The sequence below is a fragment of the Ambystoma mexicanum genome, chromosome 2q (assembly GCF_040938575.1).
Source record: "Ambystoma mexicanum isolate Mex_15411 chromosome 2q, UKY_AmexF1_1, whole genome shotgun sequence".
NCBI classification, from domain to species: Eukaryota; Metazoa; Chordata; class Amphibia; order Caudata; family Ambystomatidae; genus Ambystoma; species Ambystoma mexicanum.
The window spans coordinates 170,761,450-170,786,065 of record NC_090924.1 but is presented as its reverse complement, the minus strand read 5'-3'; the positions used below and the strand labels follow the sequence as shown (position 1 = coordinate 170,786,065).

The following is a 24,616-nucleotide window of genomic DNA, read 5'->3' as shown; positions in this document are numbered from 1 at the left end:
TTCAAAAGCAGGGATAGGCACACAGATTTCTGCAGCGTCCAAATGCACTCTCATCACAATCAAAAAGTTACATTTCTGGACCTTGGGCGAGCTGGGTTTGGGTGAACAGTATAGCCAGACTTACATCCTATAGGGGATAGATGATCGGATTGGCATGGCCATATAGGGTAGCTCTGCCTGGCACCACCCACAGGAAGCCAGTATGAGCCTTCTCAACTTGGGAAGTTTACCAGCATGTGAGCACAATAATGGGTGGAGAGAATGGAGTCATGGTCCCACCCGTTTCCCACCAATGTTACCACCTCTCCGACTCCTCTGGCCCTGAGCAAGGACATGCCAGCCTGCAGCTTCATGCTGTGTTACACTTTTGCATCTGCTGTCTACCGCTTGATGGGGACAACAGTTTCTGCTTGCCTCAGATGAATGGGCCTTGTTCCCCATGTTCAGATCATGTGTGTAGGGACCGCAGAAATGAGCTCTCTGCTTGCATTTATGAAGAATTTCAGCTCCCAGCCCTTGCAGGTGTTCTATCTTTTCTGTTGACTCGAAACACTCTCTCCCAGCGTCCTTGACAACGTTGGACACAGCGACTGCACTGTCAGCTGTGCTTTGCGTTTCTCAGGGAAATCAGTATGCAAGGCCTTTCCCTGCGTTTTGAGCCTTTCCAATGTCTTCCATTCATTTCAATGGAGCTGTGGCTTCCATCTTTATTTTCATAGCTGTTCATGTTAGTTGCTTTAGGTTTCTGCAAGCAGTTCATGTGTGTTCTTTTGCACCTGGCTAATACCTCTATGTGTGCGTTCAGCCAGGTCGCCTCTTCATGATTACTTTGGTGATGCCATCAAGTTATCGTCTCTGGGGCTGCTTCATTGGGTGCAACTGTCATCTTGTGGATATGCTGGAGGGGGTGGGTTGAGACCCCTTCAACCATCCCCCTCTGGACCACACATACTCAAAGCCCCTCCCCACTGATGGGCGTCTTGTGGTTCCACACCTTTGCCACCCCCCCTCAGGTCGCCTGAGCTCCTTCTGGGTTGGTTCATATTCCCGGTCATCTCCTCCTCTTGACACCGATCACCTTCAGCAACCTTCTCCCTCCGACCTATTCTTCCTCCGCTATGCGTCTAGTTTGGGGAACCCATCCACTTCTCTGTCTTTCTGGGGCACCATCAAGGCTGGTGTGCTCAATGGCACAAGGGCACATTCTTCTCCTCCATGTGGGTGGCACCTGAAGTGAGCTTCAGGCGCAACGTTAGTCTGCGAATATTGTTGCCTCCTCTCGTGCCATGTACACTTGAGATGTGTCTGCAGCCTTCTCTCTCTCTCTCTCTTCATTCCTTACTGAACCTTCATCCTGGCAATTTTTAAGGATTCCAATCGGGCGTCACACACCGGACCAGAACACTTGGTCTTATCCTGTGATGCGACGCTCAATAGCAATGCTTTTTCTTTCATTTCAATGAATTCAAATTGAGCCGGTACCCGACCCGTTTCATACCCCCTTTTACAAATACACCGGGTCACAATAGACCATGAACCAGGCCGGTTGGTGAAAATACAATATTTATTTTTAGAATTTACAAAAATAACACAAATTTTAATATTGGGCCGCAATCAACAATGGGGTGATAATTACAATAAATTGAACTACCCTTGGTTAACCTTCTACATGAACATATCCAAAGCACAATTGAATGGGAGCACTTTTTGAATTAGGATAGATAGGACCCAAGTTAAGGGTTCCCCCTGCAATGTTCCCTCAACCCACAAATAATCAAATTAGTGGATAGAAAGAAGCAGCAAGTAGTCAGGGATAAGAGACAGCAAACAGAATCAGACCTCCCCTCACAAAATAAGAGGTACAAACAGACTTTAAACCCTTTGCAAAGGCCTAAAATGCCAGGATTTCAACAAATAATGAATTATATGTATGTTTAAATAATGAGATGCATATGTTTTACCACAGTAGTAGGGATGTTATGTCACTAGCAACTAGAAGGTAAGGTATCACAAAAGCATACAGTTCACAAAGCACATTAAAATTGAAAACCCAGTGCAGCTGGATTCACACGTGGAAAAGTTGCATTTACACTTTCTTTTAGCTTTAAATGTAAAACTATTATTTTTTTTTAAACGGGTGAAAAACACTGAATTGGAATGCGGTTTTTGGGCAGGGGGATAGTGTCAGGAAGGCCGGTAATCTCCTCTTCTTTCTGTGACACCCCAGACTCCCTTTCCTCCCCTTCCTCCTCACCTTGAAGTCTCCGACGTTGAGTTAGCGTAGGATTGTCCTTTGTTCGAGCCTTCACTCCTTTTTTTTGTAGATAGGGACGACCAAGGTAGGACGCCACAGTGACACCCTTTGGGTGATCTGTGGCAGCCCTCCTCGGTCGCTGTTCAATGGGGAAAAAGCCAATGGCACAAAAAACCCCGGATGATTAGGATCTTCAAACGTAGTGAAGTAGTAGTTACACACTCCCGAGGCAGCTGTAGAAGGAGAGGAATCTGATGAATTCAGTCCGGCTATAGAGGAAATTCCAGAAAGAATCGGGTATGATACCAGATCAATGTAAGTTCTCGAAACATAGGACTGTAGAGGGCTAGGCGAGGCAATCCACTTGGCAAGCAGAGGTCGGTACAGGATATCAACAGGAAGTAAGTCTGATACTGGATAAGCAGGTAAGGGCTGGACAAGGCAATCCACAAGGCAGGCTGAGGTCGGTAACACAGGGATATCCAAATAAAGAACAGAGGAGGGCAAAGAGGAGGTCCTAGAGTGGCGATACCTAACAGGAAGAAGACAAGAACAGACGGAAAAAAACAGAATAGAGAGAAAAGCTCAAGACGGAAGGGAGGAAGGATACTAGATGGGAATGGAACAGACAAGGGAGGAGGGAAAAGAAGACGAGGAGAAAAACGAGAAAAGGCACGGAGCGAAGAACAGGAGGAGGAAAGGAAAAGAAGGATCATGGAGGGAAAAAGGGAAACTACCCTAAAAATACAGTGGCGCAGGAACAGGACGAAAACACTGTACGTTGCAACGCACCTGACCCCGGAAGTGAAACAATTAAATACCGCTGTCAGGAACGCCGCAACGAACGCCGCAACGACAACTAGACCTGCACAGCACGTAAAAAAAAAAAAACACGTGACGGAACCCGCTATGGCGGGCGCAGCTTCCACTTCTTCCAAAGCCGCCAGGTTCCCTGAGGCGTGACAGTATGCCCCCTTCTAAGGTCCGCCCCACCAGGTTTATTGGGGTGTCTGAAATGGAACCTACGCAACAGGAGAGGTGTATTTAAATGTGCTCTGGGTTCCCATGAGTCTTCAGACCTTGGGTATCCTTTCCAGTGGACCAAGTACTCTAAACGTCCCTTACGGTATCGAGAGTCACAAATTTGGGATACCTCATAGATGTCATTAGTGGGGTCTGGTGGGACCGGAGTGTTTTTTCTTTTTCGGAACCACTTATCTTCCATGAAGGTCTTCAATTGAGAGGTGTGAAACACCGGATGCACACGACTTAATCGAGCAGGTAACTGTAAGCGAAAGGCTACTGGGTTGATTACATGTGTTATCTTGTATGGTCCAATGTATCTAGGGGACAGCTTAGATGGGTGTACCCAACGTGGTAAATATTTAGTGGACAGAAGTACCTTGGATCCAACTCCCCAATTGGGCACTGGTCTCCTGTGTTTATTAGCTTGGGTTCTATTCTTTTCTTGAGCCTCAATGAGTCCCAGTCTAGCCTTGTTTTGGGCTTCTCGAATAGTTGCTAACGAAGCTTCCACAGAAGGCACCGAGGCCTCAATGTTGGCCAAGGGAAGAAAGGTACGGGGATGATAACCGTATGTACAAAAAAAAGGGCTGGAACCTAAGGCTGAGTGGCAAGTGTTGTTATATGAGAATTCGGCCGTCGGGAGTAACTGGACCCAATCATCTTGTTGTTGGTTGACAAAACACCGGAGATACTGCTCCAATGTACCATTAAGACGTTCAGTCTGTCCATTTGATTGTGGATGGAATCCCGAGGTCAAGGCCCTTTCAATGCCTAATCTCTTACATAAGGCAGACCAGAAATGAGAGGTGTACTGGCTGCCACGGTCTGAGACGATCTTAGTAGGCATACCATGCAGCTTAAATATGTCTCTCAAGAAGACTTCAGCCATGCGAGATGCAGAAGGTACCCCAGGTAGAGGTGAAAAATTTGCCATTTTAGTGAATGAATCGATGACCACCATTATACAGGTACAACCCTGAGACTGTGGCAACTCTACGATGAAGTCGGTCGAGATAGTGGTCCATGGACCTGTGGGTATGGCACCGGATTCCAACAATCCCAGAGGTTTTTGTGTGGAATACTTGTTACGAAGACAGGTAACACAAGACTGAACGTATTGTCTGGTCTCTTCCTTCATCCTAGGCCAATAAAAATATCTCGATAAGAGTTCTTGAGTATTCCGAATGCCACGATGGCCCGCAATCTTGGTATCATGGCACCAGGATAATGCTGTCTTCCTTAACGGAGGAGTTGGCAGATATAACCTGTCCTTAACCATATATAATCCATCCTCGATTACATATTCGGTCTTGTCACTATGTCTTTCTGCTTCAAATCTCCCTCCAGAATCATCCTTGACCTGTTGCAGGAACGAGGACACCACTCCTATCCTCTGAGATTTTGCAAACATCAGTTCTGTAGCGTTTCTTGTTCAGACAGGTAGTCACTACGTCGAGACAGGGCATCAGCCACTAAGTTTTGTTCACCCGGAATATAAGTAATATTAAAATCAAATTGGGCGAAAAAATGTGCCCACCTTGCCTGTCTTGTGTTGTAACATTCAAATTGACGCAATACCTGCAAATTTTTATGATCTGTTCGGAGGGTAAAAGGATGTTCTCCACCTTGGAGGTGTCGTCGCCACTCTGTGCAGGCTAATTTCATAGCCAGCAATTCCCTCTCTATCACAGAGTAGTTACGTTGGCTGGAGTTCAGTGTTTTGGAATAATAGGACACTGGATGTTCCTTCCCCTCATACTCTTGCAGTAACACTGCCCCGATAGCCGCAGAAGATGCGTCAGTTTCCACTATAAAAGGACGGAGCTGATCAGGTTGTCTTAATATGGGAGCTGAACAGAAGGCTTGTTTGAGTTGTTGGAAACTCTCTTCGGCCTGAGAAGACCATTGGAAAGGAGAGGAAGATTTCTTAAGGAGTGAGGTCATCAGGAGTACCTGTTGAGAGAAATTGGGTATAAATTTCCGGTAGCAATTCGATAAACCAAGGAATCTTTGGATATCTTTAACAGACTTGGGAGACGGCCAATCTAGAATAGCATTGACCTTCTGAGGGTCCATGGCAATTCCCTCAGAGGAAAGAATGTATCCCAAATATGATATGGAGGTTGCCGAAAACACACACTTTTCTAATTTGACAGAGAGATGATTGTCTTTGAGTCTGTGAAACACCTCCTTGACATGAGTGTTATGCTCAACTTGTGTGTGGGAGAAGACCAATATGTCATCAAGATAAATGATAACAGAGTGTCCCAGAAGATCCGAAAAAAGTCTGTCCATGAAACATTGGAATATCGATGGAGCATTTACAAGGCCAAAGGGCATCACCTGATACTCATACAAACCAAAAGGGGTCCTAAAGGCAGTCTTCCACTCATCTCCGGTTTGGATCCTAAGCAAATGGTAAGCGTTGCGTAGGTCTAGTTTTGTAAACACAGTGGCCGACTGCACAGCATGAATGATTTCCGAGATGAGAGGCATAGGATATCTGTCCTTGACGGTTACCTTGTTTAATCCTCTGTAATCAATACAGGGGCGTAGCTCTTGCGTGTCTTTCTTGGGAATGAAGAATAAAGAGGCACCAGCAGGAGATTTGGAGGGTATGATCAACTCATTGGCTAAGTTCTTGTCTAGGTAGTCTCTCAAATACTGCCTTTCTTGCATAGTCAAGGGATACATACTACCAAATGGGACTAAGGCATCTGGGTGCAATTCAATGCAGCAATCTTCGGGTCTGTGAGGAGGGAGCTCTAACGGGATCTTTTCCGTCACAACTTCCGTGTAACCACTCAAATGTGATGGTAAGCAATGTATAGACTTAGATTCTATCCCACAGGAAGTTTGCATCATGGAAAAGGTAGGTTTCGGCAAACAGCCTGCTTTGCAGAAGGTTGAATGAAAACTTAACAGGTTTCTGGACCAGTCAATGGTAGGGTTATGCCGACGCAACCATCCAATGCCTAGAATCAAAGGGAAGTGAGCCGCTCTAATAATATCAAAGGAAAGGCGTTCAGAATGCTGCATGATACGCATGGTGAGGACTTCAGTAGAATGGGTAATAAGGCCTGAGCTCAAAGGTTCGCCATCTACTCCCTCCACCGTTTGGTCCTCGGTCTTAGCTATCCGAGACAGTCCTTGACTCTCTGCCCAGTGGGTATCAATGAAATTTCCTGCGGCTCCACAATCCAGAAGGGCCTGAGTCTGGATGGAGGTCTGGCCGCTCAGAAGAGTGACTGTCATCACCATAAGTCGATCATCGTCAGAACACTCCAAAGTGGTGACTGAGAGGGTAACAAAGGGACTGGAATCCTTCCCTCGGTAATATGTCCCTAAATTTACCGAGGGTGCTCGTTTCCCGAGCGTCTAGGAGGCACATCAGGACAATCTCGAAGTAGGTGAGATGAAGATCCACAGTACATGCATAGGTTCCCTTCTCGCCTTCTTCTGCGTTCCTCAGCCGAGAGAGGGGAACGGGTGATGCCGATCTGCATAGGCTCTTCACGCGAGAGACGAGTAGAGGGAGGTGGTGCAGGAGAAGGAACTGGGGGCATCGGAAGACCACTCTTGATCTTACGTCGCTCAGCTCGCCGTTCAGACAGCCGGAAATCGATCCGAAGTGTTGCAGTGATTAGCTCAGCAAAGGTTTAGGGGCGTTCGATACGTGCAAGTTCATCTTTTAACTCTTCTCGCAGACCCCTCCGAAAGATGGCATACTGAGCTTGTTCTTGCCAACCGGCTTCCGCGGCGATCTGTTTAAATGAGGTGATATAGGACATTAAGTCTGAATTTCCTTGTCTGATGTCCAGCAGATCCTCGGAGGCCAGAAAGGTGCTCTCGGTTCGAAGGAAGGTTTGCTTCATCAAGGTCTTGAAGGCCTCATAATCCTGGAGCACTGGATCAGTTCTATTGACTAAAAGGGTGGCGCAAGCCAAGGCATTGCCTGACATGTGGGTTATCATAAACCCAACCTTGGTATGACCAGAAGTAAAGGCCTGTGGCCGAAATGAGAAATGCAAGTGACAGGCATCCAAGAACTCCTTTAGCCTCTTGGGCGTTCCATCATACTTCCCAGAAACTAACGGTAGAGGAGGTAAATCTGTAGTCGGTAGTTCCCGCTCTGCTATCCTCTGTTGTAGCACTGCGTTCGCGCCCTTTAGATTCTGGACTTCCAGGCTCAAGTTTTGGACGGCTGCCACTAGTTCCTGAACCTGCTGCGGAGTGGCCATGTCGAATTTGGGGCGTTGCAAACTGTCAGGAAGGCCGGTAATCTCCTCTTCTTCCTGTGACACCCCAGACTCCCTTTCCTCCCCTTCCTCCTCACCTTGAAGTCTCCGACGTTGAGTTAGCGTAGGATTGTCCTTTGTTCGAGCCTTCACTCCTTTTTTTTGTAGATAGGGACGACCAAGGTAGGACGCCACAGTGACACCCTTTGGGTGATCTGTGGCAGCCCTCCTCGGTCGCTGTTCAATGGGGAAAAAGCCAATGGCACAAAAAACCCCGGAAGATTAGGATCTTCAAACGTAGTGAACTAGTAGTTACACACTCCAGAGGCAGCAGTAGAAGGAGAGGAATCTGATGAATTCAGTCCGGCTATAGAGGAAATTCCAGAAAGAATCGGGTATGATACCAGATCAATGTAAGTTCTCGAAACATAGGACTGTAGAGGGCTAGGCGAGGCAATCCACTTGGCAAGCAGAGGTCAGTACAGGATATCAACATGAAGTAAGTCTGATACTGGATAAGCAGGTAAGGGCTGGACAAGGCAATCCACAAGGCAGGCTGAGGTCGGTAACACAGGGATATCCAAATAAAGAACAGAGGAGGGCAAAGAGGAGGTCCTAGAGTGGCGATACCTAACAGGAAGAAGACAAGAACAGACGGAAAAAAACAGAATAGAGAGGAAAGCTCAAGACGGAAGGGAGGAAGGATACTAGATGGGAATGGAACAGACAAGGGAGGAGGGAAAAGAAGACGAGGAGAAAAACGAGAAAAGGCACGGAGCGAAGAACAGGAGGAGGAAAGGAAAAGAAGGATCACGGAGGGAAAAAGGGAAACTACCCGAAAAATACAGCGGCGCAGAAACAGGACGAAAACACTGTACGTTGCAACGCACCTGACCCCGGAAGTGAAAGAATTAAATACCGGTGTCAGGAACGCCGCAACGAACGCCGCAACGACAACTAGACCTGCACAGCACGTAAAAAAAAAAAAACACGTGACGGAACCCGCTATGGCGGGCGCAGCTTCCACTTCTTCCAAAGCCGCCAGGTTCCCTGAGGCGTGACAGATAGATGCACACCACAGCACAGGGACAATATAGAGGTGAAAGGAGGGCTATAGGTGAAGTATTGAGAGAGATTTGAAAGGTAGAACGAGGTTTGTTTTTTAGGAAAATAGAGCAGTTAAAGAGAGAAAATCGGTTTAAAATGAAAGGCAAATTTTACTGAAACTAAATTATTTAGACTATATTGATAAAGAGGGACACAGTTAGATCCAAGGTTGATTCGCCATGTCAACCTTGTCACCCCAGTGTTCAACTTTAAGTGGAAATTAGTTTGATTACTCAAAATATGACTAAGGGCTTATGATCTACACAAGACAGAATTAATAGAGAGATGGCACTAGCACTTAGAAAGTCAAGGACAGGGTGCACAGAGAATTCTAACAGTTTTAACAAGTTATCAGGGTATGGATCGGATTGCTTAAAGAGTGGAACAAATACAAAAGTCAAGATTGGGTAGACTATGTGTTATGGGATGTGGGATACTCACCGTCCGCTCTTAAATTTGGGATTAGGAACAGTCAACCGGGTTCTGGACTCCAGGGCTCAGGTCTCAGGTCACCAGTTAGCGGCAGACTCTCCTAGCAGAAAAACAGCTGGGCCTGTCTGGTCACCGGATAATCAAGGCAGCTGGATGGCAGGGCGGCAGCGGGCATGCAGTTAGTGGGCACAAAGCCGGTCTGGTTTCCGGATGCTTCCCAAAAGAATACCACAGCTTTTCCCTTTGGTTAGTGGGATATCTGGGTTGAGGCCTTGCTGTGCAAGGATCAGCAATGCTTTAGCCTGGCAGTGGAATCAGCTATGCTTCGGCCTTGCAGTGGAATCGGCTATGCTTTGGCTTTGGAATCACCCAAGAATAACAAACTTGAATGCAAAATTTGCAAAAAAAACACGGACCGTAACACCGTCCTACATTATAGCAGTCATCACCCCAAAAGCCTACGAGATAACCTCCCATTTGGGCAGTTTCTGAGGATCCGCCGCAACTGCACTCGGATGGAAGACTTTCAAAAAGACTCTAACGACCTACAGCAAAAATTTGCCTCAAGAGGATACCCCAAAAAACTCAGAAACCACCCATAAAAGAGCATGATTTACACCAAGAGAGGCCCTACTGACACCCAAAGCCCACATTGAAATCCCCGAGAACATTATGACTTGGGTCACCACCTTCTGTCCCACTACTTCCAAACTCAAATCTCTCATTAAAAAATTCTGGCCTCCTGTTCAACTCAACCTTCCAGCTGAACCCAAACCACGCATGTGATTGGTTATTTCTAACGCGCCTAATACCCAGAGGTTTCTAAGCGCGGACCCGGGGATCGAACCTGTGTTGCTCCGTGTCGTTTTGTTTCCAAGGCGAGCACGTTGCCCATGAGCTATCCGCCCGAGACCGCATGGCACTCAGGAGGTCTAAAAACCTCAAAGAATTACTTACCAGTGCAAAAACCTCCAAAATCCCGGCCCGCTCCATGTTGTGGAATATGAGAGAGATCAATGGACATCACCCGTGCGGTCAATGCACGGCGTGTAGACAAACTAAGAAACTTAACTCCTTTACCATTGAAGGCAGAGAGTGGAAAATCAGACACTTCTCCAATTTTAAATCCACCAATGTCATTTATGCGATTCAATGCCCCTGCGGCCTACGATACGTAGGACAAACTTCAAGACCCGTTCACAAACGTATCGGTGGACACAGATCCAGGATACGCTGTAAAACCCTGACTGCTCCTTGACAGAAGTCAATCCGGAAGTGATCGACTGACAAGAGAACGTGGACGAGTCAGCTACGCATGAATGCGGAACCCAGACCCGACCACAGCGATGGGTCAGATGGGAAAGGCTGTTGACAACACATCGGCGTATTAAACCAATTTGGGCTGAAGAACTTAGGGCACTTAAACAACATGCCCAGTGGGATTACCAGCTGAATGATTGAAGACGGAGTCAGGTGGAACTAATACCACACAGCACGTTCAGTAGGAGGCGAGCTAATCTAGACGACCCTCTAAAGACCCCATAAATGGAACTCACCCCATGGGTTCAGTGAGAGCATATGCTCCGCAGGAGTTAGACCCCTATTATATGACCACATCATCAACAGCAGCGAATTTACAACTGATGAAAGGGTGATGATTCCCTTCCAGGTAGATGGATGGCAAGGGTACTACAAGCCCTTAAGAAGAAGACACCATTTGAATCTCAGCTAATTGTTGATTTGACTTTGTTTGTAGTGATCATTGTCTGATTTTAGGTTATGACGTTGACAGTATCACTATGCATGTCTCATTAGCCCTTCACTAAAAAGCCCCTGAAGAATTTCCGAGCATTAATCACATTTACATTGAAACGGAAAGAAACATGTCGGGCACCAGTTTTGTGTGTGTGTAGAATGAGATGGTGACAGTGACTGAAGGAAAGAGTGAATGGAAATAGATTGAGTGAGGTGTGTGAAATGAGGTATGGCCTGGTGTGATAAGTAACACAGCACATTACACTCTCAATGGTTAAAACTCGAAACTAATCGAATTATCGATGGAAAGGGTCTAAGCTTGTGCATTTACCACTGTTATACGTGATATTTAGACTCCCAACACAGGAGACTTTATTAGTACTTTAATGATACACCAGAAGTGTACTTTTAATATATACGTGTAAAGTGAATAATAAAATATGTTTATTTTTCTACAATTTCTTGTCTAAATAGTAGTCTTTTTTCTCTCGCCGACAAATGAATACGGTACGAGAATAGAACCCACCAGAGAAGGCAGTGATGAATAGCGCCAGCTTGGTTGTTGTAATTTGTCAAGGGTTAACCCCTTTATGTAGAGGGTAGGCTGGTGCTATATACCCCTCTATTCTCTCTTTTTGTTGAAATATGCTCCTCTGGTCCACCATTTCAATGAATACCATCATGATCCAGATTCCTTCTCCTGGTGGGTGGTGGACAAAGTTCAAAACAAAACCAACATTGCTAACGCTCTGAATTTCAAAGAAGCATGGTGGATGCACAAACTCAAATCCACCACGACTGCCCTTAATGAGGCCCAACCAGGACCTTTCAACACCTAATCCAACCAGACCTTTCAACACCTAATCCCTCCAGTCCTTAACACTCTTGTCCCCCCTGGATCTCATCCAACCTACTAGCTTTTTCGTCCACTCCTTGCATGCTCGGAGTTCCCTCCGCCTATGATGGAACTCACACCTGCTAACATTACCTTGAGCACTAGAATCACAAGATGAGAGTTTTGGGTTTCCATCCTATGGCTTGAGATCCAGCCACATGTAAACTGCTGTGACACAGACCGATCTTTCAATACCGGTCTATACATGGATAATTGTTGTGTCCGCATTTTTTCTTTCCACCATCCCAGTACCCATGAAATTGTATACTACATGGGACAGTGATCAGAATGGTTGCTTATATGCATGCTTTTGTTTATTTTGACTTGATTCCGACTCCTGCATTTGCATTGTTACAATTGCTGTTTACACTGTCTTACATGGATTGGTCTGTATGTATGTCTGTCACGTGTTGACTCTGAATCCTTTTAGGGTGTCTCCCTCACCAGGTCCTTAAGCACCCGCTATATACACTGACTCCTAGCTAGGTCTACTAATCCTCTCTGCCCTGTCCCTTTCATTCGGAAGCACGGTCATGTTTTTCCTCTTCTGCCTGCTTGACTATTTACGGGCTACTGCCCATTACGTTCCATCAAGCCAGCCACTTCTGGCCTTCCACACCGGGCATTAACATTCCCGCCTTCTTTCAGATTCACCGACCTTACGTGCTCTCTGATGTCACAATGCACGTTAGGTCCTTGGGTCTCCCCATGTACACTCCATTCTGCGATCCGATCCCACGGTCCTGCAGAGTTGTCTCCATTACAAGCCACTACTCTCCCGACCTCGCGCAGCGATGCCTCGAGACACTTTTCTCCTGTCACGTCCAACGAGACACTACCGCCATGCGCATGCGCATTGGCTTTTCACCCGACAGCGCACATATGCAGCTCTCTTTCCCAGAGCCAGCACAGGTGCCATTTCCTGACGCCGGTCCTGCTCCAGTTTGCCTGGACTCTTGCAGGTATTCTTTGATCATACACTTGAATGCCAGAGGCTAACTCTGTGGAGCCATACACTTCTTAATTACCTACTCTCAGGCTGGCAGGCTCCTAATTTTCTGAACCCTCTCCCCCTGTATTTCCATGTTCCTTACACAGGGCGAACCCGACGGAATTTACACCTGCCTTCCAGCCTTGATGACTTCACCCCAGGCTCATTTTGCTCCAACCCTTCTCCAACATTGGGCTCATTTCTCAAGTCACCATCAGGTAAATTCAGTACCCCTACCATGGTTACTGTTCTGACACAGTCTGTCTGTTTTGTCCTGCCTTTATGGACTCCCAATGATCAGTGCTCCCCCCCCTCTTTTTGTGCTTCCCAGGTTCTTCACACCCTGTGTCCAGCCGGACCTTGCTCCAACTATTAGGGGGTCACTTGCCTTCTCCCAACGGGCCCTCCGTCCGCGCTCCGGCTGCCTCCATAACACTCGCCCACTGTGGCGACTCCCATTTCCATTCCTGCCCTGCGATGAAACCTCTTTTATTCATCCACTCCTACTCACAGCACGAGCAGTGGTGAGTGGAGTTTTCTTCTGGAACTGCATAGGACATGTTTACAGTATTAGCTACATCTTATTGACCCGCTACAGCACTTTGCTGCTGTTTTAACACCGTTCTCCTATTTTTCTACAATTTTTGTTCTCCTAACACAGAGTTCCCTGACTTTTTTGGCCCCAGAAGAAGGCTTCCATCTATTCTGCCGAAACGTCAGCAGCACACAGAACCAGCAACCTCATGGGCTGTACTTAGTGCTGCATTCATACTTGTAACATCTCACCCAGACGTAGACCAAATATGAGATCAGACTTTAGTCGGGCATAGGAGACCTACAATTAACGTCTCCTCCAACTGCACTCACATCCTGTGTTTTCTGCACCTAACCACATGGTATTTTCCACTTATTAGCAAGTTGTCTGTTAAATGTACAAGTGGATGGTTTACACCTTAGGACACCTGTAAACATGTTACACTGGATTTCAAATATAACCATGCGTTTGTTCATTACAATGGTCATTATGTACTGTTATGTATATAAAAAATACTTAAATATTTTGCAAAAGAAAGAGCATCAGCTAATTAATAATAAAAAGCTGACATTTTCATATGAGTAAGAGATATGTGTTCATCAGCAGCGAGAGTGTTGTTTCTAACAATGGCTGCCCCAGTATTATGGGCATCCAAAAGGGTTTAAAACCAGTTTGCATTTTAATTGTTTTGCATTTCTTTGATTCATAGAAGGAAGAACACCCCCCTAGTTATAGTTTGGCTTTGGAATCAGGCAGGATGAATGTAGAAGATCAGGAACGTAGGCGCAGAACATTCAGGAAAGAATCTGTGTCCAAAGTCCTGTCAGCTACCCTTTATATAGAGCATGGTGACATCACAGAATTATTGGTGGGCAGAACTGAGCTAGGCCTAGCTCCAAGACTCAGATAGGTCAGCCTAAATTAATCGCCTTCTCGCAGAGGAGTCTCCGTTTATGAGGCTGCATTTTATGAGGCCAAAAGCATTCCCACGGTCCTTTTTGACAAAATTCTGTCATAACATAATTTACACATTTGTACAGTTGTGGCACTTTAACAAATCACATGGGCAGATTACATATTTTATGTAGACCATAGCAGTCCAATCTGCACGGTTGTAGGACCTTGTTTCGCCCTTCTACCAGTTTTTGTTCATTTTTAGTGTGAAATATTCGGCCTAAAATCCTTTATACATGTCTGTGGATTTTCGTTAGGCATGTCAGCATTGGAATTCGCAATGGCATCATGTTTACTTTCTTTAGAATACCCAATTCTCTGCCATTTCTGTTCCCAATATGGCAGAGAATGCTACAATGTCTTAAATTAAAACCCACAAAATGACATTAAAACTGTTTATTCCTGCAAAGTCCGGATGCAAAGATAAAAGTCTGAAAGGTTTCTTAATAAAATAGCTGTTTAAACCAAATGGTCAGCATTGTCCTCCAAATATGGTCATGTCTTTCCAGGCTACCCGCCTAAGTTCAGGGTTTGTCATGGAGTTTTTCTTTGAAGCTTCTTGTAGAAGTCACGGGGAGGTGTGATTTTCTTTTTCACATTCTTGTGTCCCAAAATTTCTATTGTAGAAGGCCTCAGCCCAGACTGAATTCTGATGAGTAAGTGAACTTTCTTTGTCTTGGTCAGTCAAAGTTTTCCAACCTAGTAATTATCAGCAAAGTGTCCTGGAAGTTTATGGTGGTTCCTTTTTGGGGGAAGCCTTAGCTTTGCCAACAGGAAAAACATGCTCTGGAGCTTGCAAAATCCAGCCAATGCAGTTTTATTCCTTATTTTATGTATTTTTACCCCTTCATATTGCTAGATAAGGGGAGGGCCTTATCCAACGTACACTTTTAAACAAGTATTTTTCTTTCTTTGCAAAAGTACCTTTAAACATGTGATAACTGCTGGCATTTTTCTTGCAAATTCGGTTTGTCTCTTCCCTTTGCATTTCCACTTTGTTTTGTAGCCATAGTTAGTTTCTCGTATGCAGCAATTTGTTTAAACACAGATGCACTGAAATTTACAGAGAGCCAGGGCCTTTTTGGCGCATTGATCCTTGACATTTTGTAGCCAAAAAGTAAAGTGTTTCCCGTGTAGCAGAAGTAAATCTAAACAACAGCCTGTCATTCAGGGATACTGCTCTTGTCTGCTGGAGCACAATGTGAATGTGGATGGGCATGGCAGGGTCTCATTAATAAAAGTATTGTTAGAGGCATCCTTTTTTATGTAAATATGTCCCTTTTTTCAATGCGAACTGTGGGTTTGCAACAAAGCAGTGCTGCTTTTTTACTCCCCTTCTTTGTACATGTAAGAACACACTGGTAGGCTTTCTCAGTGTGCACCCTTGTTCCATCCTGCCCAATATGTGCTTGGCAAGATGGTGCAGCCATCTTATTGTAGCTGCAAAACGCAGTTTTTATGTAATGGTGCTCCAAGGAGCCAGCGCAGCCATTTTGCTGTTGACCGCAGAAGCACAGCTTGGCTATGGAGAAGAATTCTGTTGAGTGGGTCAATGTAGCCCACACAATGTAGTAGCATTATCCTTGAGGGCATTCTGGACAGAGGCCAGCCTTGTTTTCTACCCATGTGAGCAGCTTAAGCTTCTTGCCACTCCTTGATGTATTCATCGTTCTCTCTCTGCACCATCTTCACTGGAACTACCAGGATCACTTTTACTGTGCATCTCTACAGCCTTTCTTCTCTTGCAAACACCTGTCCATATACTAGTAGCTAGTGTTTCTTGCAGCATTCAGGCAGTCCTCTCACCTCTCTTCTTCTGCTCTGCAAATCCCCTTGTTTTATCATTCCTTTGTTTGTCCCTCACTATGTATTGTATCAGGTCATCTGCATTCAAGCAATCTTCTATTATTGTCCATGTTTTCATGTAACTGCCTCATGGGGCAATATCTTCTGTGTCATTCATTGTAGTGTAGCCTGCTTTCTATGGAACCGCCACAAAAGTCTTGTAGTTGCTCATGGCCTGGGAAGTGGGAGAGTTCACGTGGCAGCCCTCCCCTGAAGCCTCCCTCTCCACACAGGTCATGTGCTATATATATTTTATTTTTAAATTTCTTTATTGGCATTTGTTATAAGTACAACAGCAGTGTGACAATAGTTGCCATCTGCAGCATAGTATGGGCACATCAAGCGTAGATAGCCATTACATTAAACCATATAAAACTTTAACATAAAACATGTAACGATAACTGTGATTGTCTCCTTGTGGTTGATGGATAGTTCAGCTTGGGAGAGTGAGCGTGGGGTGGAATAGGGAGGACTGGGGGTGGGGGAAGGAGCATGGAAATAGGGATCTGTTCTGTTTCTGGCGATTGTCCGTTTAGGCGACTATGTAGTGGTCGAATCGGTTGACGTGGTGGTAGATCATTCATGGGGGCTTCTCATCATTGGAAAGGTGGAGCAGTGCCCACGTCAGGGCCTTCCAAGCGGCCAGTGCCTGACTTGCATCATCAGGGGATTTAGCTACGCTGTCCTCCCAGGCAGTGGTTTCCGCCACAATCCAGCGTTCCAGTTCACTGTGCCATGCTTGGAATCGTGGGCCACCTGGCCGTCTCCATGCCATTGCAATGGCCCTTTTGGCCAGGAAGCATGCCATGTCCATGAGCTTCACAGTATGTTTAATTTTGGCTAGCCTCGGGTAAGTTCCCAGGAGGCACTCGCTAGGGGTCCATTCGTACCTGGTCATGCCTGCCCTCCTGCAGATTTTCTCCACCTTGGCCCAGAGCTGCTGGGTTTTGGGACATTCCCAGAACATGTGTAGTAGGTCCGCTTTGTCTCTGTTGCACCATGGGCAGTTGTGATGGGGTTGCTTGCTGAACTTCGCTATTCTATGCGGTGTCAGATAGGAGCAATATAGTACATTCAATTGAATCAATCTGAATCTGGAGTTCCTGGATACATCCTCGGGGAACGCCAGAGCTCTTTCCCATTCTCTGTCAGTCATTTCTCGCCCCAGGTCCCTGTCCCATTTGAGTTTTAGCTCAGGGCTACGGGGATTAGGCCTGTCTATTAGATGGTTATATATTTGAGACACCGGTCTCCAGCCTTCTCCCAAATTATAAAGTAATGTTACGAGGGAGTTGGGCTCCTCAGGCCATGTGTCCCACTTAGTTCGCGCTAGCGTACGAATCTTCTGATTCCACAGGAACTGGCCGCTGGGTATGTCTTCTTCTAGCTGTAGCGAGGAGAAGTCTCGAAAGGAGCCCTCGTTGTATAAGTCTCCCCACGTGTACACTCCCTTCCTCTCCCAGTATCTGATGGTTGCTAGGTCGACGCTGTTCTGGCATAGGTCCGAGAGGAGCGGGATTTCCGGGTTATATGCATGCTCCAGGTGGAGAAGTGACTTTGTCCTGTGCCATAACTGTCTTCCCAGGGTAGCCAGTAGAGGTGTGTCGCTCAAGAGGAGTTGAGGTGCCCAAATGAGTTGTTTCAGCTGGATTGGAGCGATTGGGTGTTGCAGTAGTGCTGTTTCCGAAGTGACGTCATCAGCCAGCCATTTGGCTACAAAGCTGAGCTGCGCTGCGAGATAATATTTCTCCAGGTCTGGAAGTTGAATGCTGCCTTGCCTGTGCGGGAGAGTTAATGTGGTTAGCGCCATCTTGTGTCTGCCCTTGCCCCATAGGAAGTCCTTAAGTATCGTCTCTAGTAAGCGAAAGAAGGAGGCTTTGATATAGTAGTACACATTTTTAAATCCATAGTGGAACCGGGGGAGGATAATAATTTTGATGATGGATGCTCTTCCCATCATGGACAGGGGGAGTCGTGACCAGAACCCTATCGATTCGAAAGAGGGGGCAATGCCGCCACAGTGTTATTTTCATGCATGAGCTCAGGTGTGTTCAGTATGTTGACTCCGAGATAGCGAAATGAAATCTGTTGCCATTGCACACCCACTGAGGGTAGGTCATCGATGTGTCTGCCTTTGAGGCCAGCTAATGGAAAGAGGCAGGATTTGTGTCTGCTGAATCGTATCCCCGAAACTTTGGCAAAATTACCAAGAACCTCCAACATTGTCGGTACGTTCTGGTGCGGGTCTCTTACATAGAGGAGGACGTCGTCAGCATACAGGGAGATTATGTGATCTATTCCGTTCAATCGTATGCCTGCATCGAAAAATAAATTCTGAAGTAGATGGCAATGGGTTTGAGCCCAAGAATGTAAAGCTTGGGGGAAAGCGGGCAGCCCTGCCTAGTGCCCCTCTGTATGTCCCACGCCATGGAGACAAGCCGTCCAGATTTTACTCGTGCCTTTGGTTTGGTGTAGAGTACTTTGACCCATCTGATGAATTTCTCCCCAAAGCCGAATTCGCGGAGGACCGCTATTAGCCATTCCCAGAAGATGGAATCAAACGCCTTGATGGCATCCACGGATAGCAGGGCGTAGAATCCTCTGTCTCGAGTGGTCTGGGACATGATGTGCTGGAGTCTGCCGAGATTGGCGGTGGTGTTGCGGCCCGGCACAAAGCCATTTTGGGCTGGGTGTACTATTTCTCCTATTACCTTGGAGAGCCGCTTGGCTAGGGTCGTGGTCAATATTTTGACGTCATAATTAAGCATTGCAAGGGGGCGGTAGGAGTCGCATTCTTCTGCAGGTTTGTTGGGTTTAAGTATCAGGATCACCAGCGTTTCACGCATTCTCTCGGGCAAAATCCCCAGTTTGTACGCCTCCTGAAAGACCTCATGCAGTAGCGGGGTTAGATTTGGTTCAAAAGTCTTGTAAAATTCCATCGCTACCTGGGGCCTTGCATGTGGCCAGGGACTTAATTGCTTCCGATACATCTTCCATGGTGATGTCTGCATCTAGGGCTTCGCTGTGCGCAGGTGATAGCCTAGGTAGCCCTATCTCCTCTAGGGTATCCGAGATCTCGTCCGGGGGTACATGGGTCTCGTGGGAGTACAGCTGGGCGTAGAATTGTTTAAAAGGTGTCGATGATGCCCTGTTGGGTTCGATGCAGCGCGCCATCTGTGCTTTTCAGGGTTGTGCTGAGGTGCTTGGGGTGTTCTTTTTTGCATAGCCAAGCTAATAGTCTGCTGGGCTTGTCTGCTTCAGTGTGCACCCTGTTGGTTCTGGTGGTGTAGTCAAACTTAGCTAATCTGTCCCAAGCCTTTTTGCATTCGGATCTTATTTGTTTGAGTTTATCCTCCTCCTGTTGGGTGCCCTGGGTATCGGATTTGAGCTGTTCGATTTCACATTCCCACTGTTCTAGCTCAGTCCGTAGATGTTTCCTGATGCCTCCAGCCTTTGCTGTGATTTCTCCTCGTATGACCACCTTCAGGGCATCCCATAGCGTACTTAGGTGTTTCACACTGCCCATGTTCTCTGCTATGTAGTTCTCTAGGGAATCTCTAAGATCCTCCCTGCATGCTGGGTCTTTTAAGGCTTCTGTGGGCATTCTCCATGTGGGTATTGGGCATCTTGGGCCTTTGATGCTCTATTCTACCATTAATGGTGAGTGGTCAGAGATGGTCCGACCCAGGTATTGTGCCGTGTCGATCTGGGGCAGGTTTTCTCTTCCAGTAAAGACGTAGTCAATTCTAGTGTGGATGTTATGTGGGGATGAGTAAAAGGAATAGCCCCGATCATCTGGGTGTAGCTCTCACCAGACGTCCACTAGATCTAGGCGGTTCAGCATGGTATTCAGCGCCATGGTGGACGCTGGTGGACCACCAGGGAGAGGTGTGGACCTGTCAAGTTCTGGATCTCTAACACAGTTGAAATCACCCCCCCCCCCCCAGATGAAAAAATGTGCCTATATTGTGTGACCTTGGCATACCTCAGGTTTAGGTGTGCTGGTATGTTGTTGTTGGGGAAGTATGAGTTCACAATGCATACTTCAGTTTGTTCAATGTAGCCCCAGAGTATCACATACCTTACCTCTGGATCCGATTCAGCCCTGGTCAGCTGGAAGGGGATTTGCGGGCTGATCCATGTGAACACCCCTCTGGCGTATTTGGAGTATGTGGCACCAAATCCTTGGCCGCCCCAGTGTGTTTGCAGTGTTGCGGCGGATTCCTTTGTTAAATGGGTTTCCTGCAATAGGGCCAGTCCAATCTTCTTCCTATGCAGGTAGGATATGATCCTATTTGGACGAAGGTAGGTACCTAGCCCCCTCACATTCCAGGTTAAAACCTACCTTGATTCGTGTGGCCATGATAGTTCGGGGAAGAATGCAAGTGTTCATACCTTGCTGCCTCTCTTCTTCTGCTTGGTGGTCAGGGAGCTCAGACGCCGCCCCTCCAGGTTGCCCAGTGTCGGTTCTCCCCCCTCTCTCCCACGTGCCCTCGCCAAGGGCATTGCTGTAGTTCCTCAGACATTCTAACTGTTTTAACTTCCACTCCAATGAGTGGTTTAAGAGAATAAGACAACTGTGAAACAAGACTAAACAACGCAGAACTGCCTCTAGCAGTTGCTTGTAACTGGTAACGCTCAGAGGCTCCCAGGTCGTCTGGACCATACCAGGTCATTATACGCGAGTGTTGTGCCGGCGCCTGGCCTGCGCAGGTTCTGGGGGTGGTTCTTAGTGAGCAGCGTGTGTGAATCTCAAAGCTCCGTCCGGAGTAGTTAACAGCAGTGTCGCAGCTGGTTGCTTATGTGTCGCCATGTGTTCTCAACTGCAGTTGCAGCTGACATTGTTGTAGCAGTAGTCAGTTTTAATTAACTTGGGTCGTGCATTCGTGTATCATCATATGTGGGTTTGGGCGCATTTTGCTTTTCTTTCAACTGGCATCTCCCCGCAGCATGGGTTCCTCTTCGCCCGCTAAGTTATTATGCTCTAGCCACATATTCGCAGCCGCTGAGTCTCTAGGAATATCGCCTTCCCATTGTAAATGACCTTCAGGCGGGAAGGGTAAAGCAACATATATTTAAGGTTGAGTTTGCGTAACCTCGGTTTCACTGGCACAAAATAATTCCTCGCGTGTTGTACTGCGGGGGTGTAGTCCGGATACATCACTATCTTGGAGTTGTTTCGTGTGATCTCCCCTCCTTCCCTTTAGTACTTCAATATTGTTTCTCTGTCGCAAAAGTTTAGGATTTTCGCAATTATTGGGCGTGGGTGTGATCCTGGCGGGGGGCGTTTTTGCAGAGATCTATGGACCCGTTCCATGGAGAATTCTTGGGTGAGTTTTCCAGCCCCAATCTCCTGCAGGAGCAAGGTCTCCACGAAGTCTGTTGGGTTTGTTCCTTCCATGTCTTCTGGTATTCCCAGTAATCTAATATTGCTGCGGCAGGCACGTCCCTCCGCTTCTTCTGATCACGCTTCTAGTTGTGCCACCTTCATCTCAAGCTTTTGGACCTTTGCTTGCAGGTCGGAGGTGGTCTCGACGTTGCTCTGCAGACTAGCTTCTGCTGTGGTCTCTCTCTCCGTCAGGTTGCGGGCATCCTGACGCATCAGCTGCATTTCTGTCTTGACCTCCTCAATTTTAGTATTGATGAATGACCTGAGAGCAGCTATGGCTAGGAGTACCTGTGTGTCCTTGGGGTCTTCATCTGGAGCAATTGGTTCTTCGCCGTGGCGTCTTCATGCTGCGATTTTTGCTTGGGCCTCGCCGCTGTGAATGAGTCCATTATGGATGATTTAGGCTTGTTTCTGGAGGGGGACATCTTTAGTGTGGTTGCACAGGTTGTCGTGGTGGTGTTATCCTGAGCGCGGGACTGCCACTATGTGTTAATTGTGCAATCGCTGTGCGGGGCTCAGGAGGGGCTTCTTCCATTCTCAGGCAAGCTCCAGCACTTACCTGAGAATGGCAAAATTGCGGTGCTTTTCGGGGTGGTGTAATGGTGGTGGTGTTGGCCGGGGTGCACGTCGTGGGGCCGTATGGTGTGTTGCAGTCGTAGGCGTCTTACAGTTCTGCCAGTGCGCCCAGGGATTTATGCAGCAGTGTTCCTGCAGGCAGTATGGGTCCTCTCCTTCTCACACAAGGTCCGGGGCTTTGGCGAGGTCTAGGCGCCAAAGCTCAATGTCCAATGCTAATGTTAAGCGGTGGAGAGGGTGCCGTGGGGCACCGCTCTGTGCTATCTGTTGGTACCTGTAGATGGTTCTGAGTGCGGTCCCACGCCCGCTCCGAGGTCGAAATTTTGTTAAGTGGTGTGCCCTCTCATGCCGTGTTACAGCATGCCTGGCCGTGGGTGTCAAGAGGATTCCGAGTTGCTGGTGTCCCTCAAGCGCCCTCCCCAGTCTCGGCGCAAGGAGCGTATCTCTGTTGTGGCGGGCTGTTGCGCCTCCAGGCGGGTCTTCTCTGGGCCCCCGGATGTGTCCCAGCAGCCCACCGCTTTCCCAGGTTTGTGCTGGATTGTTCGCTGCCAAACTGTTTCTGGCCGGTGCGGGCGTGGGTCACAACACGGACCGGGGCTCCTCTGTCTGCTGTCCCACTTGTGTTCAAGTTTGCTTCCCCGTCAGTGCCCCTCGGTCCCCGACCCTCAGTGTGCCTCTTTTCACTGAGTGTGTTCTCTCCTTCGATTACCACTCAGGCTTCTGCTATCCTTGAGCAGCTACCCCCGTTCCAGCTGGCGCGTCGGGTGTAACAGGTTTTCGTGTTCCTTCCGGGACAATGTCTTTTAGGTTGTGGACAGAGCGGCCGCTCGCTCCTCAAGGCAGGCCACGGCTCCTCACACCCTTCAGCAGCCAGTCTCTCCGGGCGCTCCCGCGGCTAGTTGTTTTTGCTGCGTCGAGCCCAGGGTTCTTCGTCGCTGCGATCGGGGCCAAGAACGGGAGCCACAAAGTTTGGCAGCGCCGTCATCTGCTCTCAGCGTCCACTGGGGCGGCCCGATTCCAATGCGCCCTTCCCCCTTCGGTGTTCAGGCTGCCGCTCTGGTCGCCATTTTGCGCGCCTGGGGGTCAGCTTACTGAGGCTTCACCTCGCGTGAAATCAGCGAGGATTCGCTCTGTTTTTGTTGGCGTGATGTGCAGAAACGCTTCGGCTTCAATCTGATAGCGTTTATAGGGCTCAATGTTGGAGAACGCTGCAATTATTAAGGATCGTAGTGGGGTCCGGACGGAGCTCCTCTGAGGCTTGTCTTCACTCCATGAGCTTAGCTGCTGGTACTCATATATATATATATATATATATATATATATATATATATTGAACTCTGGGTCCAGTGTGAAATTGGTCATACAAGCACCCATTTTTAAATGAAATTGCTAATGACGCTCTATTGCAGCTGCTTCATCTCTTCACAACACTAGTAAGGGGTTGGATCATTGCTGCAAAAGTGTAGGGGACATGTTTGTTCAGGTGCATAAGGCAGGAAAACAGATTGTCCTTGTTTACACTCCTAGGAGGGGACAGCAGGAGGGGACAGCAGAGTACAAAATAATCATGAACACAATGTGTTCCAGCGGTGCAATTCCACAGGATGCAAGTGAGTGATTTCCTTATGTTGGGAAGGGGGCGACCCCGTCCCACCCCCCTAAGCGCTTTAGACTAAGGTGTGCAGCATTTGAAACACTATGATGAGCCAGTGGGCAGGGGGAGAGTGGTAGGCCCTTACCCCAATATAATCAACCCACATAGTATATAGCCCAAGGCGCGAGCAAGACGGTCATTTTGTATAGAAGTTAGTACCATAGTGTGGTGACAAGGCCTGCGTGGTGACACTAGGCCCTAATTGTGCGACAAGGGAAACCTCCAGCCATGCCCAAGCTCCAGTGAGGACAACCTACAACCTCAACCGCCATAATGTTCATTCATCATTCTAACAGTTTTGCAAAGATGTTTTTCTATCCGCAAGGTATGTACCTTAGAAGGCTGCCATCATAGATTGGCGCCTGGTGTGCATGTTATCTCACACTGGCCAAAGCATGCCCGGCCCATCCCCAGGCGACCACGAGTTATAGCTCATATAACTGACTATAACTCAAGATCCCTGAATTCCATGGCACAAGGTGCCCTTTGATCTCCAACCCCAAAGTAACAAGTCTTGAAATGTTCAAAGAGGACGGACATTGCATTTCTTTGAGCCAAAATCTTATGTATTGCGAGGTGCTGGGAGGAATACATTATAGTTCAAAACGAGGGTGGCAAACTTGGAGCCGTTTGGCGCTGAAGGGAGTGAGAGAAATTTGTTTGCGAAGGTTAGAGTGCTCTAGAATCTCCTTTGTTCCAGTCTTAAGGCCTGCCAGGTGCACAGCATGATAAAGTAGCATTGTGTTAGGAGTGTAGTTAATTTGTTCTTTGACCTTCGTCAGTGAAAAAAAGATGATCTCTGCGGCACCCACGTGATGGAAGATGGATGGACTGGGCTGGAACCAATGACCTTGGATTCCTTAGGGGGACACTAAAGCACTACCTTGCCTAACACCACACCTAGAACTACAGGCCTGAAGACTCCAACACTGTAATCAAGTAAAACATGGCTTACCAAGAAAAGG

The 24,616-nt window shown here is 47.4% G+C and overlaps 1 protein-coding gene across 1 annotated transcript in view; it reads right to left on the bottom strand.

The window, feature by feature from the left end:
• The window catches only part of JMJD4 (jumonji domain containing 4), a 391,572-nt gene that overhangs the window by 306,457 nt on the left and 60,499 nt on the right, over positions 1 to 24,616 (bottom strand). The window lies entirely within an intron of this gene.